The sequence below is a fragment of the Acipenser ruthenus genome, chromosome 3 (assembly GCF_902713425.1).
Source record: "Acipenser ruthenus chromosome 3, fAciRut3.2 maternal haplotype, whole genome shotgun sequence".
Classification (NCBI taxonomy): Eukaryota; Metazoa; Chordata; class Actinopteri; order Acipenseriformes; family Acipenseridae; genus Acipenser; species Acipenser ruthenus.
In genome coordinates, this window is record NC_081191.1 from 27,051,646 (window position 1) to 27,069,396 (window position 17,751).

At 38.6% G+C, this 17,751-nt stretch overlaps 1 long non-coding RNA gene across 1 annotated transcript; it reads right to left on the reverse strand.

The window, feature by feature from the left end:
* Window positions 1–10,892: 10,892 nt before the first annotated feature.
* On the reverse strand, window positions 10,893–17,334 carry LOC131714787 (uncharacterized). Its single transcript, XR_009315256.1, has 3 exons — window positions 17,281–17,334; window positions 14,485–14,810; window positions 10,893–11,342 (listed from the first exon to the last, which is right to left on the reverse strand). It is a non-coding gene; the product is annotated as an uncharacterized LOC131714787 (long non-coding RNA).
* Window positions 17,335–17,751: the final 417 nt, after the last annotated feature.

Sequence of the window (17,751 nt, forward strand, 5' to 3'; positions counted from 1 at the left end):
ATCTGGGTCAGCTGTGAGGCCGTGGCTGTAAGGAGTACACACTCCATCCAGGTAAAGGTTGTGCTAAAGCTTTCAAAGGAAATAATAAAGTGATGGGTTTTAAGGCCATGGGGAACAGACAGTTGTCTAGAGTATTTAGCAATTGGTCTTAATTGTGTAATTAAGCAGCAGTGTGGAGTAGTGGTTAGGGCTCTGGGCTCTTGACCGAAGGGTCGTGGGTTCAATCCCCGGTGGGGACACTGCTGCTGTACCCTTGAGCAAGGTACTTTACCTAGATTGCTCCAGTAAAAACCCAACTGTATAAATGGGCAATTGTATGTAACAATAATGTGTAAAAAATAATGTAATTGTATGTAAAAATAATGTGATATCTTGTAACAATTGTAAGTCGCCCTGGATAAGGGCGTCTGCTAAGAAATAAATAATAATAATAATAATAATAATAATTGCTTGATTGCCCAGCACTTAAAACAGTTAAGCTGAGATGGTCAATGGAGAGAGAGGAGAGACCCAGAGAGAGACGAAACGGTGAGAGAACGGAGAACTGTAAAAGTGAAAAGGAGACTTTGTTTTTAGGGTAAGCAGAATTAGCCTGCCCCTGTTTAGTTTAAAGGGAAAATAATAAGTGTGTAGTTTAGGACCCGAGAACGGGATAGGTTTTTGTTTGTTTTCTGTTTGTTTTGTTTTCAAATAAAACCACGCTCCGACGTGTTTCACTGCAAGTACGGCTTTTGTTTGGATTTGTTCAACTATTTTACACAACACGACGTCTTTAACCTGGTAAACGACAGCGAATTCTTTACAATATATATATATATATATATATATATATATATATATATATATATATATATATATATATATACAGACGTGCTCAAATTTGTTGGTACCCTTACAGCTCATTGAAATAATGCTTCATTCCTCCTGAAAAGTGATGAAATTAAAAGCTATTTTATCATGTATACTTGCATGCCTTTGGTATGTCATAGAATAAAGCAAAGAAGCTGTGAAAAGAGATGAATTATTGCTTATTCTACAAAAGATATTCTAAAATGGCCTGGACACATTTGTTGGTACCCCTTAGAAAAGATAATAAATAATTGGATTATAGTGATATTTCAAACTAATTAGTTTCTTTAATTAGTATCACACATGTCTCCAATCTTGTAATCAGTCATTCAGCCTATTTAAATGGAGAAAAGTAGTCACTGTGCTGTTTGGTATCATTGTGTGCACCACACTGAACATGGACCAGAGAAAGCAAAGGAGAGAGTTGTCTGAGGAGATCAGAAAGAAAATAATAGACAAGCATGGTAAAGGTAAAGGCTACAAGACCATCTCCAAGCAGCTTGATGTTCCTGTGACAACAGTTGCAAATATTATTAAGAAGTTTAAGGTCCATGGAACTGTAGCCAACCTCCCTGGGCGCGGCCGCAAGAGGAAAATCGACCCCAGATTGAACAGAAGGATATTGCGAATGGTAGAAAAAGAACCAAGGATAACTGCCAAAGAGATACAAGCTGAACTCCAAGGTGAAGGTACGTCAGTTTCTGATCGCACCATCCGTCGCTTTTTGAGCGAAAGTGGGCTCCATGAAAGAAGACCCAGGAGGACTCCACTTTTGAAAGAAAAACATAAAAAAGCCAGACTGGAATTTGCTAAAATGCATATTGACAAGCCACAATCCTTCTGGGAGTATGTCCTTTGGACAGATGAGTCAAAACTGGAGCTTTTTGGCAAGTCACATCAGCTCTATGTTCACAGACGAAAAAATGAAGCTTTCAAAGAAAAGAACACCATACCTACAGTGAAACATGGAGGAGGCTCGGTTATGTTTTGGGGCTGCTTTGCTGCGCCTGGCACAGGGTGCCTTGAATCTGTGCAGGGCACAATGAAATCTCAAGACTATCAAGGTATTCTGGAGCGAAACGTACTGCCCAGTGTCAGAAAGCTCTGTCTCAGTCGCAGGTCATGGGTCCTCCAACAGGATAATGACCCAAAACACACAGCTAAAAGCACCCAAGAATGGATAAGAACAAAACATTGGACTATTCTGAAGTGGCCTTCTATGAGTCCTGATCTGAATCCTATCGAACATCTATGGAAAGAGCTGAAACTTGCAGTCTGGAGAAGGCACCCATCAAACCTGAGACAGCTGGAGCAGTTTGCTCAGGAAGAGTGGGCCAAACTACCTGTTAACAGGTGCAGAAGTCTCATTGAGAGCTACAGAAAACGTTTGATTGCAGTGATTGCCTCTAAAGGTTGTGCAACAAAATATTAGGTTAGCGGTCCCATCATTTTTGTCCATGCCATTTTCATTTGTTTTATTATTTACAATATTATGTTGAATAAAAAATCAAAAGCAAAGTCTGATTTCTATTAAATATGGAATAAACAATGGTGGATGCCAATTACTTTTGTCAGTTTCAAGTTATTTCAGAGAAAATTGTGCATTCTTCGTTTTTTGTGGAGGGGTACCAACAAATTTGAGCACGTCTGTATATATATATATATATATATATATATTAAAATAACTTTGCTAGATTTGCTGGTCAAATACAACAACTCAAGCACATTATTAATGATGACATATAAATACTATACTGCAATGTATTTATACTGTGATATGGTAAATTGGTAATTTCTGTGATAACTATCTTCAACATATAAAACAAATAAAATGACATACCTTACATTTAAAATGATACTTTACGGGCCTTCTTGCTTGCAAACTTCTTCACCAGGTTAGTGTAATCCAATGAGGTAGCAAATTTCAACAGAAATTAGAGCAAGATGATTCAGTCTTTCTTGGGTCATAGTGGATCTCAGGTAGGTTTTTATCAGTTTAAGCTTTGAGAAGCTTCTCTCCCCAGATGCAATGCTAACAGGAATGGTCAGCAAAATACGCAAAGCAATGGAAGTATTGGGAAATGCTTCTTTAAGTCTCTTTGAATGTATATATTTCAGAGCTTCCAATGCTGAACACTGTTCAGGAAGGATTGTTGACACTGTTTGATGTTCTTGGCTCAACTCCTCAGCATCAATGTCTTATTAATTTTCATAGATGAGCAGTATCTGGAGATCCATTCATTTCTGCAGTAAATCTCCATCAGACATTTCTTTTAGCTTGCTGATATCATACAAAAATCCAAAGTTTTCATTGTGGAATTCCATTTGTTGGAATCTTTCTGCCAATGAAGCTATCGCTTTATCAACCAAAACATTTTTTTTTCATATCATGTTTCATATCTTTTGTCAGAGTCAGCAATTGCTTCATCACTGGTCTCATAATCAAATTGCCTTTTCTTTTTCCTTCTGCGCTGCTTATGGCAGATAGGAATGAAGGCTCTGTTTCCAGTTCCTCAGCTAACTCCTTGGCACTTATTTTGGCAGCTTGATATCCATTTATTCTGTACTCAGCTAAAAATGCCTTAGTTTCTTCAACAAGCTTCAATCCAACATCAAATTGCATATTATTATTATTATTTATTTCTTAGCAGACGCCCTTATCCAGGGTGACTTACAATTATTACAAGAGTCCAGAGCCCTAACCACTACTCCACACTGCTGCCCAGTGGAGCTGTGCATTACTATAGAATATCATACCATACAATGAGACACATCAGAAACTTAAAGCTTTTCAACACACTGGCCAAGGTAGCTGCTTCATGTAATGTATGTACCCTGTGCCATTAGTTCTAGGCACCACTTTCAGGTGTAAGGCTCCCAAGTTCACATGTAGTTGGTGGCGCATTGATACTATATTATGCCTTATTAATGTTAACTACGCAGTTATGCATAAAGACTATAGTTACAGTTACTGGTGTCTATGTGTCTTCCTTAGGTTATAGTTGTGTAAGACAAGTTAAATACACAACACTTCACATCTAGCTTTTGGATCCCTGGCGTCTTGTGAAAGCACATGCAAAGCATCATACACACTACCAACCTGATAACACACAGCTTTTACACTATCGACTACATTCCCATCTGGTTTCTGACAATGATTCAATGATTTAATTGTCAATCCTGAAACAATTTTCTGTGCTTACTAGCTAGAGTAGAGAGAGCCATGTTATAGCAACACGAGTAAAAAAAAAAAAAACTAAAAATCACTCTGAGTACGTAGTATTATTAAGGAGTTAATGATAAATTTAGAAATAATAAGTTATAAAACTAAAGGTTTCGCCTCAACAAACATGTAGCAGTCGAACATGTACCTGGTTCATCTGTTTTTAGGAATTTCACCAGTGCCCCTTTCTGACTTGAAATTAATCATGTGATTTCATAAAAACGCCAGGTGCTCAGTGTTTGGTATCTGAGTTGAGTTAAAATTGCCAAGATTTGTTGATTAAGATTCTGTATGAATAGCCATTTGAAAAGACATGATTTTAATTAATGCAAGAACAGCGAAAGATACGACCATTCCATGCTTGAGTAATGAAGATCGCCTGGTTATTATCAGCATGATTGAAGGTGGCCTGTCTGTGAGAGAAGTTGCCCGGAGAATGAGATGTTCCAGGAAACTGGCTCTGTGAGGGACAGGCCACGTTCTAAAAGAGGGTCACCACACCGGCCCAGGTCAGATCCGACTGATCTATCTGCGTAATCGTTTTCATACTGCAGTGGCTACAGCACGAGAAATTCCAGGAAGAAATAACCCGCGCATCAGCAGAATGGCTGTAGCTCGCTGTCTGCATGAAAATGATTTGCATGCTCGGAGGCCGTTCAGGGGTAACATGTTGACAGCTGAGAGACGAAATCGCCGTCTCTGTGGGCCAGAGAACATCTGAGGTGGTGGCAGAGAGAGTGGTGGAGTATTTTATTCACTGATGAATGCCGTTTTGTCCATGACAGACCTGACGGAAGACGTGTGTGAAGACGTTGTGGTGAGCGTTATGCTGACTGTTGCATTGTTCAAACCAACCAGTGGGACAGTAGAAGTGTGATGATGTGGGGAGGAGACAACCGCGACCAGCCAACCAACAGGAAGAGTGGCAGAACATCCCACAGCAGTCTATCCAGAGGCTGATCAGGTCTATGCGTCAGCGCTGCCAGGATTGTGTTAATGCTTAGGGAGGTCATACCCAATCCTAATTTTGTAATGTTTTCATTTTGACAGTGTGTCACATTTCATACTGAAAACTTATGATTCTTTGATCTGTATTTTTGTTCACATTTTCTGTGATTTTGTTTGATATCTATGTTTAAAATGTTTGCTTAAATCCATTAGGCCTGAGTGTTGTGTTTCTTTTGTTCATCAGTATATACTGTATTATATATATATATATATATATATATATATATATATATATATATATATATATATATACAGTCAACCCTCTTTATACTGCCTGGTAAGGCCATTTTAATAAAACATTAATCTTTTTTTAAAACTACAGTACTAGTTCTTAACACAACAGTAGATCTACTAGTGACGTTTTATCATCTTTTCCCATCTGTATGAAACATACATGGTTACTTTTGAGGAACAGTTTATACTTAAAACTAAATAAATAAATAAATAAATAAATAAATAAATTAACACTCATTTAGTGTCAAATCACCCAAACAACAATTCTATAAAAACAAAGCATACAATATTTTTTATTTTTTAATTTTTAATTTTTTTACTGTACTGGTCATTTGAACGTTTGTTGCACGACTGTAAGCCTGCTGAATACTATCCCCCATTATTTATTTCACAAAGCAATTTAAGCTCAACGGCATTCTTTTTTAAGCAGTTAAAAAAAAAACATTCAATATGTATGGGCAAACACTTTTCTTAAACGAAAAGTAAAAAAAAAAAAAAACTATTCTACTGTTTAAGTCAGCCTTCATTTGTGCAAAACTTGCACGTAAACAACCTCTTACCATACTTTTTTTTTTTTACTGTGGTTTTTAAGTCACTTATTTTAGACTGCGTCAAGCCTTTTTCAGGTTAAACAAATCGACCTGTTCCATCGAGGTAAGGTGTCCATTACAATGTCTCCAATTGTCCTTCGATTAACAGTTTGCCTCACTTCGGCAAGAAAACATTTGCGATGTCTTGCTTTCTTATTTTCAGCAGATTTGTTTCTTTTGCTGTATTAAATGTAGGGTCGACTCGCCATTTTGTACTTTCTGTTTTGCTTTGGGAGCAGGAATGTTGATGACATTGGTATGAACGTTCAGTTAACAACGAACTTGGGAAGCGAGTCAAAGGTTAACTGCATAACTTTGTTGTTTTAATTGGCCATGATTATTTCGCTGGCGCTACAATGAGGGAAACTAAAATGCTTATATTTACGTTTGCTTGGCTTGGGAAGATGGTGGATGGTGCACAGCAGGGTGGCAATATAACGGGTAAAAATAGCACTGTTTTTATATTGGTGACATTTGTTCAGAGAGAATAGCTGGCGGTATGCGAGGGGGGCGGTATAATGTGGGACAACTGTATGTATATATATATATATATATATATATATATATATATATATATATATATATATATATACACAAGCAAAATGGTAAATGTCAGAAATAGACATGATAACGCTTTATTTTGGACATTTACCGGTAAATCTCAAGAATAACCAAGTGGCTTTGGCTAATGACAGAATGTCTCGATTTCATGCATTGTAAAGCTTCGTTCAGGAGTCCTCTGTAACTCCAAGTGCCACGACAATCTACCATTCTGTAGTAAGTAAGTAAATATATCTGTTCAGTGCCTGTATTTGTCGTATTGTGTGATATAACCAAAGTGTGATTTTCTGTTGAAAAAATGATGGTTCTAAATGGTTCTAAATTGTTTTCAACTGTAAGTCGCCCTGGATAAGGGCGTCTGCTAAGAAATAAATAATAATAATAAATGATTTAATTTGCATTTAACAGAATGTTATTATTCATCAAACTACTATGTATTTGGAGTATAATATCCTTCAACACAATTATGAATTGTTTTATACACAAATTTACCAGAATGTTGGTTGTTTTACATAAGTGGATCACAATATTGTTCAGTACCATGTTGAATTGTTCAATTGTGCATTACTCTAAGCTCATTAATGAAATACATTTTTCTATGATATACCTGATTTACCAATACGCTTTGGTAAATCATAAGATTAACCAGTGCATGTCCGAAAAGCATTTTATTTCTTCATCATTTCTGACATTTACCAAAATTTAAGATTGACCAAATTCTGACTTTTACCGTAACATATTCACTAGAAACCCTCTAAAACCTCCTGAGCTGTTATTTCTAGTTTTGAAACATATTGCGCCATTCTCACTTTCAGCAAAAAAAAAAAAAAGAAAAAAAAAACTGTTTGGGATGGAAATGATACTTAGCAGTTGCCCAGCTAAATATTGACCATGTGAATGTGAATGAAAACTTTAAAACAGTAAGTACTGTAATATACAGGAGGCAGCAACAGGCAGAAAAGGGTTTAACTGAAGCTCGAGGTATTCAAACAATTTACTTCACTCAGACCCACCCAGGTACAACATTTTAATAAGCAAGACATCCCACATGTGTAATGGTACCCCAATTGTTATCTATTGCAGGTGATTATTGTCCTACATTTCCTTCACATTGAATGCTGGAATCAATCTACTGCAAGACAGCTTGGCCATTAAAACCATTTACATATTGGAAGAGGAGAAGATTGTCTATTCAGTGATACCAAGATATTTAAAAAGAAAGAGGTCAAAGTGGATACAAGATGTAGCATCACCAACAACCACAAAACAGGCCAGAGTATGTTACCGTAATATCACCTGCTTTTTAAAGCCAAATGCATTTTGTAATAAGCTAAATTGTATTTCAGAAACCCCCAAAAATCAATCTTCAATGTAGCATAAAATGATTGAATGCTTTTAAAGACCTCTTCAAACAGAGATCCTTATGGATTTGAAAGTGGCTTCAGCATTCTTGGAAATATTTAATGACCACTCTTTTCAGAAAGACCTAGAAGGTTCCAGCTCCCTGTGATTGACAGGAGCATTGAGAAAGTTTACAACAGTACTCTTCAACGAGTGCACCGGCTACACTGGGAATTATTCCAAAATAATTTAAAATTAACCCTTCATACAACAAACTGCAGTTCTGCTAAAAACGTACCTGCAAAAAAAGACAAAGAAAAAAAAACTGTCAATCTCCCAACAAATGGTGGAAATGTACCCCAGCCTTAAAATAGGATGCATATTAAAAAGTTGATTAATACATTGTCTGTAATCACAAGGGAAGGAACATACGGAGGAAGATTACTTCCAGCTGCTTTGCAGTGAACTCATTGCTGCCCCTGGCCCAGGCTTAGACAGACACGAGCTGTGGGGGAGGAAGCACTTCACCCCTGTTCCAAACAAGTCTAGCAGGTATTTGGATGAAGATTTATAGGGTTCAGTGTTATATTCAACATTTACAACAGCACACAATATGCACTGCTTGTTCTGAAGGGAATACCCCCTGGTAATGGTTCAGAACTAGAAAGTACAGTATACAAAATAGGTGTACAGAATTTCATATTTGACTTCATTTGGAAGCAAGGTGGTAGTGCAATGTTTACTAGTTTATCTGAAATATGTTTTACTGTAAACGGTCAGTTTCTGGTAATAAAAATAAATAAGTTTATCACCACTTTTACTGTCATTTCTTCTATTTTAGATTGTATTCAACCCCATATCCTTACATTTATAATATGTTTGTAAAATTTATAATTGCTAATAAAATATTTTGGTGGAGGATATCCTGTATGCACTTTTGGTATTCAGCCGCCTGGTATATATATATATATATATATATATATATATAGTTTTGCTTTTCATAATCCCGGTATTAATAGTGGCACAAAATGTGTGAATCCACAACCTTGAAATATAAAAACAGCAATCTGATTGTATCTTTGTTTTTTGAAAGAGTATTCATATTAAGTGGATCTGTTAACATTTAAATGATGAAGAAGCCACAGAGTGAAATATGAGTGTGATTTTAAAAGCTCAATATAAAATAAGCTTATGCAACACTGAATACCAAAACTCTGTGGAAAATGTTAAGCAACACTTGAAGGATATCCAATTTCTTAATTTTAATTTTAGCTACCCTGGTCACAATCCTGCGTAGTGTGAAACCACGTACCTGAGTCATACCCAGGTTGACCCAGGTTGCAGTGATCCACCCCAGGATGTGGGTCAACACGCTTTGCCCCGGGTTGAGCAAGACAAAATGCATGATGGCCGTTCGTAAGCCGGCAAAATAACAAACAGCTAGGCCTGCATGAAGATTTCACTTCCGCAAGGAACATTTCTGTTTATTCTGTTTAGCCATATTTTCGTTGATTGAGACACAGCATGAGCCAGATTGCAGCAGGGATGATGAAACATTTGCTCTAATCAACAATTTGGGATGACGGTTCAATCCAGAGAAGCTTGGAAGGAAGTGTCAGTAACAAGCTGCTTCCGGGGCATTGATACCTGACCCTGGTAGGTTCCGACCCGGGTAGAACATGCCAGTGTGAAAGGGGCTGTAAAAGAAACATGTGTGACTCTTTGTTTAGAACATCTTTTAAAAAATATCAATTTTATTTTATACTAGCGCTCCATAGATTGCCAAAAAAATCTAATTGTTTGCTTTATTTGTTATGGGGATAGCCATAACTCAAATTTCAACAACAATGTTGACATAAAGTTTTACAAATGTCTATGTATTTCTTCCAAAATGTGTTAAAAAAAGTAATGCATAAGTAACACCAGTTCAGGTATTTACCAGAATTCTGTGTGTCTTTCCAGGATGTTACTGCATGATCACTGCCATGTTTGGGTTATTGATGTCTATGTGATGTCACAGTCCTCTTCTGTCAGTCATCCTTGTCAATAGTTGTCTTCTGAGTCGTTTATAGGAGAGGAAGAAGCTCCATGTGACATTCCTGGATTTAGCTAATGCATACGGTTCAGTACCACATGAGCTTCTTTGGGCAGCATTACAGGACAATAACAGAAGTTAGTGAAAGCCTACTTTGGAGATTTGCAATTTTGTTTTTCAACTTCAGAATTCACCACTACATGGCAATATCTAGAAATTGGAATACTGGCAGGATGCACCATTTCTCCACTGGCTTTTACCATGGCAATGAAAGTAATTATTAGGGTATCAAAATGGGTAGTGGGAGGAGAACGCTTGCCTTCTGGAATGCGACTGCCACCAATTAGAGCATACATGGATGACATGACAATCAAGACTACAAAAGTAGCCTGCACTAATCCATTATTGGGCAAACTAAGCAATGATGGGGAACTAAAGGACACAGTTCATGTGGGAGAAGTGAGACAACAAGCCGTGCAAGGGTTAAAGAGGATAGACAGCAGCGCTTTACCAGGCAAACTTAAACTCTGGTGCTTTCAGTTTAGTCTACTGTCAAGACTTCTGTGGCACCTCACTGTGTATGAGGTTTCCTTGACAACAGTAGAGAAGCTGGAAGCGTTAACCAGTTCATACATCAGGAAATGGCTAGGAGTTCCATGCTGCCTCAGCAGAGTGGGATTGTATGGTAAAGGGATACTGCAGCTGCTAGTCTCAGCACTAACCGAGAAGTTTGAGGTTTGATTGGAAATTACACGACAAATGTGTGGGAGAGGCAGCACCTGTGTTGAAAACTGGAAGAAGGGTTGCAAAGGAAGCTGTGGAAGATGCAAATGCTGCCATTCATATCAGTGATATCATGGGGCAAGTACAGCATGGAAGAGGAGGCCTTAGTCTCAGTTCAGCTCCTCCTACATGGCACAAAGCAGCCCCAGGTCAGTGGAGGAAGCTTGTAGTCAACGAGGTGTGTGGAAGGGTGTGGGTATTCACTGACACGGGAGACAGAAATTGTAGTTGAAACACCACACAGGTGCTCGGTTTTATTTTTACTCCTGTGAGTTGCACTGCTTTGCTTGAGCCCGTAGAGGGCGCTGTGGTCCGTGGTCTGGCTACCAACTATGGTATCCAGAACCTACGGGAATACCACGGCAGGGTACTCGATAAGATCAGGGGCACTCGCAGGTGCTCAAAAATAATGAAAAACAAAAAGGCAAAAAGAAACAGGGAAAATAAAACACAGTAATGAAAACTACAAAATAAATGTGCTGCACTTTGCAGCGTGATTTCCCCCAGTCGCCGCTATTCGTCCGACCCGGGTCTCCGTCCTACTCTAGGCTGTTCCTCAGCTAACTTTACAACAGTATCAGGGGCTGCCCAAGGATTCCCCACTTTCTCTCTCTTTCTTTAGATTATTTTCTTTAATTTTCTGTCCGGAAGTTTTTCTCCTGTCCGTCTGTAGTCAAACGAGACCGCTGGCTCGTTGTTCCGGTCTAAAGGGGCAGATCTGAGGAAACAGCAGAGTATTAATTTATAGGTTCAGCAATCCCACTAAAACCCGCCTCCCAGCCACTCAGAGAGGGGGAAAGCGCACACACCCTCTTCCCCACCTCTCTGTGTCACCGCCATGACTGGCAGGCAGATCCCACGGGACTGCCGCCCCCCTTCCTGCAGCATCGTGCATGCGTCAGATGGCCAGTCCAGATCTCTCCCTGTTACAAGGTGCAAAAGCAGGAGGAGAGGATGAGGTATGTAAAGGCAGTTTACCAGGCCAAGCAGGGAGAATGGATGAGATGGGAGACAGTGTTCGCGCTAGGCCGAGCCATTGCGCCAATGCCCCCCTGAAATAAAAAATGTCCCGCTGAATTTCTCTTAATGATCCCGTGTGTCCTCGTTCCCAGACCAGACGCAATACCAATACGCAGTAAATTAATGCATTTTGTATTAACATGACGTGTTTGACGACAGGCTAATCTTTTTTACTTGTTTGTTTACACTTGCGTTTTCATAATTAAACTCCTGTGCTTTTATTCTCCAGTCCAGTAGAATGCGCTCACACCCTCCCTGGTTACAGTCAGTTTCACAGTAAAGCCTGGACGAAAACATCAGGCTTGTTAACAACATGGCCCGGCGCAAATATAACCTTGCATCCCTGTTACACCCGACCATTACTTCTGGAAGAATAACAAAAAAAAAAGTAGCCTACGGTAACGTTATAACAAAAGTGAAATTTGTCTTTTCTATGACAAAAAATGCTAAAACTCAGGGCCAAAATAATTCAGTATGTGTTAAGCACCAACTGTCTCTTGGCCATTTTGCCAGTAGGCCTATACCGGCATGATAAAAAAAAAAAATATATATATATATATATATATATATATATATATATATATATATATATATATATATATACAGTGTATGTGATTTTATACAGCACTGTATATAATACACCTTGCACTGAGAAAACACCACTGGAATCGGAATAAAGGAAATTATTATGTAATACAATGCACGTGCAGTCACGGTTTTGGTAAGTAGCATTTTCAAAAACATCATTATCATTATATGCAGTATTAAAATATGTTAAAATATAGCAAATCCACAAAACCAATGAAATACATATTGTATATTTGACATTTTATTTTTAGTGTTTTGTGTAACACGGGTCATCGTTTAACCTTGAAAAAAAAATTAAATACAGAGTACCTGAAGCAGATATACGCGTTTATCATATCAACAACATCAATGTGTTGTAAAAATAAAGCAAAAATTGTTTTGAAAACTGTCCAAAATATTTACTTGGGGGCTAAGAATGAAAAATGTCAAGAAAAAAATGCCATTTTTGATATGGAAATTTTCAAAATTTCTGGAAGATAAGAATTTACCAGTCAGGAAAATGGCATTTAAATACGACTATTAAACTGTATCTGTTGGTAATGTGGTTTCTTCTAATGCAGCGGTTTTCCAACTGGTGTACGTGAGAAAAATTCTGAAATGGCGGACAACGCATTTTATTTAGTACCACTTGCCAATCTATTGCAAACTTTTGTCATGTAATCAACGTTTAATCGCTAACACCACACTGATGTGCTGTGACTAATTTACATATTAAATATGTACGTTTTAAATAAGCCCTGTTGTTTAAATGTCATATAAACAGTTGGGTGGTTACTGCAGTCTGTCTTTGTGATAAAAAAAAAATTGCATATTTAAAAAAACTAAAAGCCTAGTCTTTAACTCATTTTATTTCCTGTGTGCATTTGTGCCTGCAAATTGATATTTATTTTTTGCAATGACCTGATTAAAGTTTATTGTAGCTTAAGTACTATTGGTTCCTTTCAAAATAAATAATGTATGGCCAATCAGAAACCAAAGTATTGCCATGCGGTCTAATATGACAAGCCGTTACGTCTGGTGTGAGAGTAAGAGTCTTTATCTTTCAATGCAGTGAAAAAATATGGATTGTTGGCTCAATACTAGAACATTACTAGCAAAGAGTGATCAAGACAAAATACCGTCAGAGATTAAAAACGCCAAAAATGTCTTGCGACTGAAGCTCTCTCCAATTTCCCTGCCATCATCAGTGATTTGTGTGGTAACAAGCAGGGACATCCATCACACTGATACTAGGTAAGCATTTTATTATTATTTTTTTTTAATTAGCATCAGTACTGTACGTTTTAGTCACCAATAATTTAAAAATGCCAATAATATGTTTTCGTAATGAGGTCAGGTGTAGAGATGTGTGGATAGTGAACTTTTCTTTGCCTTCTTTTCTGTAATTTTATTATCAGTAAAAATACATGATTGCCTTTTGCTGTCACGGAATAAATAGCCCTATGTCATTTCTGAGTGACTGAGGCTAGCACGGAGACTTTGTTGATTTTAATTAATTAGTAATTACAATATAGCAATATAGTAATTACAAGGTATTAAAACCAAAACTCGTCTAGGACAACTGGAAGCTGCTAGAGACTGGAAAATGCTAGTAGTTGTTAGACAACGGCTTATTTTCCCACCTGAGATTGTCACCACTAACCTTCAACCTGATATTGGCTGACTGATCCAGACCACAAGACTTCACCTGGTAGAATTAACAGTGCCACGGGAGGATGCTGTGGATGAGGCGTATGAAAGGAAGAAACTTCGGTACGCTCAACTAGCTGCTGAAGCGGAACAGCGAGCATGGAGAGTCCAGGTTTACCCAGTGGAGGTGGGTTGTCGAGAATTTGTGATACACTCCTGTGGCAAAGCGCCCCGCCCTGTGTGCATTTGTGTTATGTGTTGTATGTTGCGTGTGTAAATGTCGGTGTATAGATTGGTACACGGGATATAAACGGGTCTGTGTTTCACGTGTATTTAAAAAGTGTAGATTTGTATTTAGGCACGAGGAGAGCACAAATCACTTCACGTGCTGGTTAAATGTAATATGTGAGCACGGGGTTGCACAGAATTAATTCACGTGCTGGGATTCAAGTGAATAATTAATTAGTAATTGAATCCCAGCACAATAGTATATATAGACGCACATTTCTTGCACTCAGGGTTGGGTGTTCGGAAGAGGAGAACGGGTGAGAGAGAGAGAGAGAGAGAGAGAGAGAGAGGAATAAGTAGTAGTAAAATCGTAAACGTAAAGTGTTTGTACTCACCGTGTTTGTTTGTCTCCGTGCACCGTTTGTTGAGTGTTTAGTCGTTTTGTCTGTCTGTTTATTTTGGCGTCAAGTGCCGTGTCCTGTTTTGTATTCCATTGTTCAAACCTTTTATTTGTTAATAAACGCTGAGTGCAGCCATTGCACTCAGCTCATCACCATCACCGTCTCTGTGTATTCCTTTTCTGGTCTGACGCCACCCACTCTGGCCGTCTTTGTGACAACTCCACAACCCGATTTCTTAGAGATATCGGATTCAGTGGTCAAGAGTTGCGATGCATTGTGAAGAACTTATCTGAAGCAGCAAAGAGGAACAGCAACTGGCTCTGGTTGAGAGAAAAAGATTCTGGTTGGGGACCTCAAGCACATTAAAAAAAAAATGTTGTTGTAAAGGAAGGTAAGTAAGATGGGTTTAGCTGAGTGGGGGACGGAGGGGGGTGATGCTGGGATGCCAGAATCACTGTTGAGCCCTCTTAAGGTGTCGTGGGCTTGTCGACGAAACACCAAGGATGGAAGGTAACCCCTTGAAGACCCCATAGAAGTACCCTACTTAGCACACATGGAAATACAAGGGACTCCCAGGCTAAACATTATCATCTGGATGTTTTTTTACTGCTGTTAAGAGACGATAAAGACACATGGATTTGCAGGGTATTTTTTTTATTTTTGTATGTGATGAAGAGATCTTTGGGAGGGTTACTAAGGATTAGACTGTCTTTCAGCTTTATGATTTTGAAATGGCAGTCCTGACATATAATAGGGATGGCTTATGACGAAAAGTATCTGCTATCATTATTCTAACTGTACTTGCATTTTTCCATCAGCATTTTTTGCAAATGCATGTGTCTTTAAGTGCTTTGTGATGGTGGTCCACTATGAAATGTGCTATATAAAATAAAGATTGATTGATTTTAAAAGGTGGTCTTGATTGTAATGAGCAGTGGCTACTGCCATTAGTTTACAACACAAGACAGAGAACAAAGCTTGTTATAAACTCTGTGATGTTCAATCATCATGTCACTGACAATTTAACCATTAAAATTGTTAAAGAATTGGTGTTCCACATTCATTGTGATGATATTTCATCATTGATTTGTTCTGTGCGGGGGAAGTAGGATAATGCTTTACTATTTCCTGTCAATCATTCCTACTGCTGGAATTATACACTCAATGCTCTTCTAACTGAGATGTATTGGAGATAAGTGGAAATACTAGCCTCAGTTAGAATGAAAGGACTTAGAATGTTCTAACCCAGGGGTTCCCAAACTCTTTTACCCGAGGCCCACCCGTTCAGCTGCATTAGGCACTGTGGCCCACTATTAGCACTCCTTGGGAAAATATCAAATTAAAAACATTTTATATGTTTAAAACTGTAACATTATAAAGAAACCTAATCTAAACTGTCCTTTATTCATTTGAATAAATACTGTGAAAGATGGAAATCACATAGAATAAACACTGAGTGAAAATAAACAAAAATGTAAACACTTTAGTAAATAAAAGAAATTGCAAAAACTAAACAGACGTTTTTATCAAACCTTTAAATTAGGCACCTTTGTAGAAGTAACAATTTAAGAAATGTAGTTATTTTTCTTGGTCAAAAGAAGTGCATGTCTCTTACTATTCACATTCATAAATACCTGAACAGGAATCACTTTGAGTAAAACCAGTACAATGTGCACAAAAACATAACAAGTCCTAATTTGTGAACTGTCACAAAAAAGACAAGTGCGCACAATACAGAGGGAAACGAGAGCCTTACAGAAGTTACTTTTTCCGCTACTACTCTGTGCAACCAAATACAACTTGCAAAATTACATTCAGTTGGCTTGAAACATCCCCCCACACCAAAAAAAAATGGATTTGTGAATTTCTGCTTTGATTGACAGTCCACCAAGACTCTCTTGCTACAATTTATTTTTATACAGTTACAGCTGCCGCCAGCGGCTGCTTTTCGCTATTAATAGAAAAAAATACATAGAATGTTATTGCTCCTGCAGCCCACCCGGGACTGTCTCCACACAGAATCAACTCTTCCCTCCTCTCTATCGCTGCGTCTGCCCATGACATTAATATGGCTTTTCATAACATATCTTGTTTATGCCATGAATGTTTACCTTTTCTACAAATAAAATGTCAGCTGTTGCTACCTAAGTAATTTTGGTTTGCATTCCAAAGGGAGGGTCGCATAGGCTCTGGCGCTCCTGTGGTTTATGGGGGCTAAAAAAAGGCAAAAACTGCCACAGCTCCCTTCCGTGCCCCCTCCTCCCCCACTACGACTGCCGCAGTTCCATGCCGTGCTGTGGATTTCTTGATTTACTATGTACTGTCGCAGACGCCATTTCTTCAGCCACCGACCGCCTTTAGAAACCCAGATTTCTCGCTTAGAACCTGTAACCTTACAGGCATCCGCCATGACAGTAGCGTCTGTCACTCCCGCTGCACCCCTGCTACTTGCTGAGCGTAAACAGAAAAGGCTCCTTCAAAAGCTGTTTGCTGACGGTAATCAGAAATTCTGTGCTTTGGTAGTGAGAAAATGTCATATTGGTTGTGAGGAATTTTTACAGGAGCTGCCACCCTGCTCTGTGTCCGCCCTGCTCTGTGTTCTGTTAGCTGTCTGTGTTCTGCAGCAGTGCTGACTGCATTGGCTCTGTCTTCATTAATTGTGGCAGCATGTATTCACGACAACTTCTCATTCTGGCTTCTAGTGATTCCCTGTGCAATTTGGTAGTGAGTTGTCTTTTAAGGTTAGAAATTAAAAGGTCTGTTCTGCTGTCTATCTAAATGCTTGTTTACCTCCACTGGGTAGGCTCCAATGATGGCTTCCGTGGTGGTGATCGTGCATTGAATCATGGGATAGCACAATTGAATCATGGGATTTTTTGTCCTATCCTGCTTGCTGTGTGTTTTGGGTGTACTTGTTTGTTCAGTCCTGAGGCTGCCGGCTCAGCCCCCCTGACCCGTTCAGGCTCCAGAATTAGTAGCAACACATTCATTCATACTAAAATATTTCATTACAGCCACGCCCCTTATGCTCACGACTATGTTCATTCTGTCTACATTAATTATGGAGTGGCAATGCTTTGTTACTCACAACTCTGAATTTTTTTCGGCTTCTCTCGGCTCCTATCGGTCTCACTCAGCCATTGAAAGGTTTTCTCGGCTTTTTTCGGAGAAAAAACGACTAGAGACCTGTGCTTGACGTCTTTTTGATGATGTCGGACATTTGGATGTGTGGTCGCTTTGGTTAGATCTCTTGATGCGGGC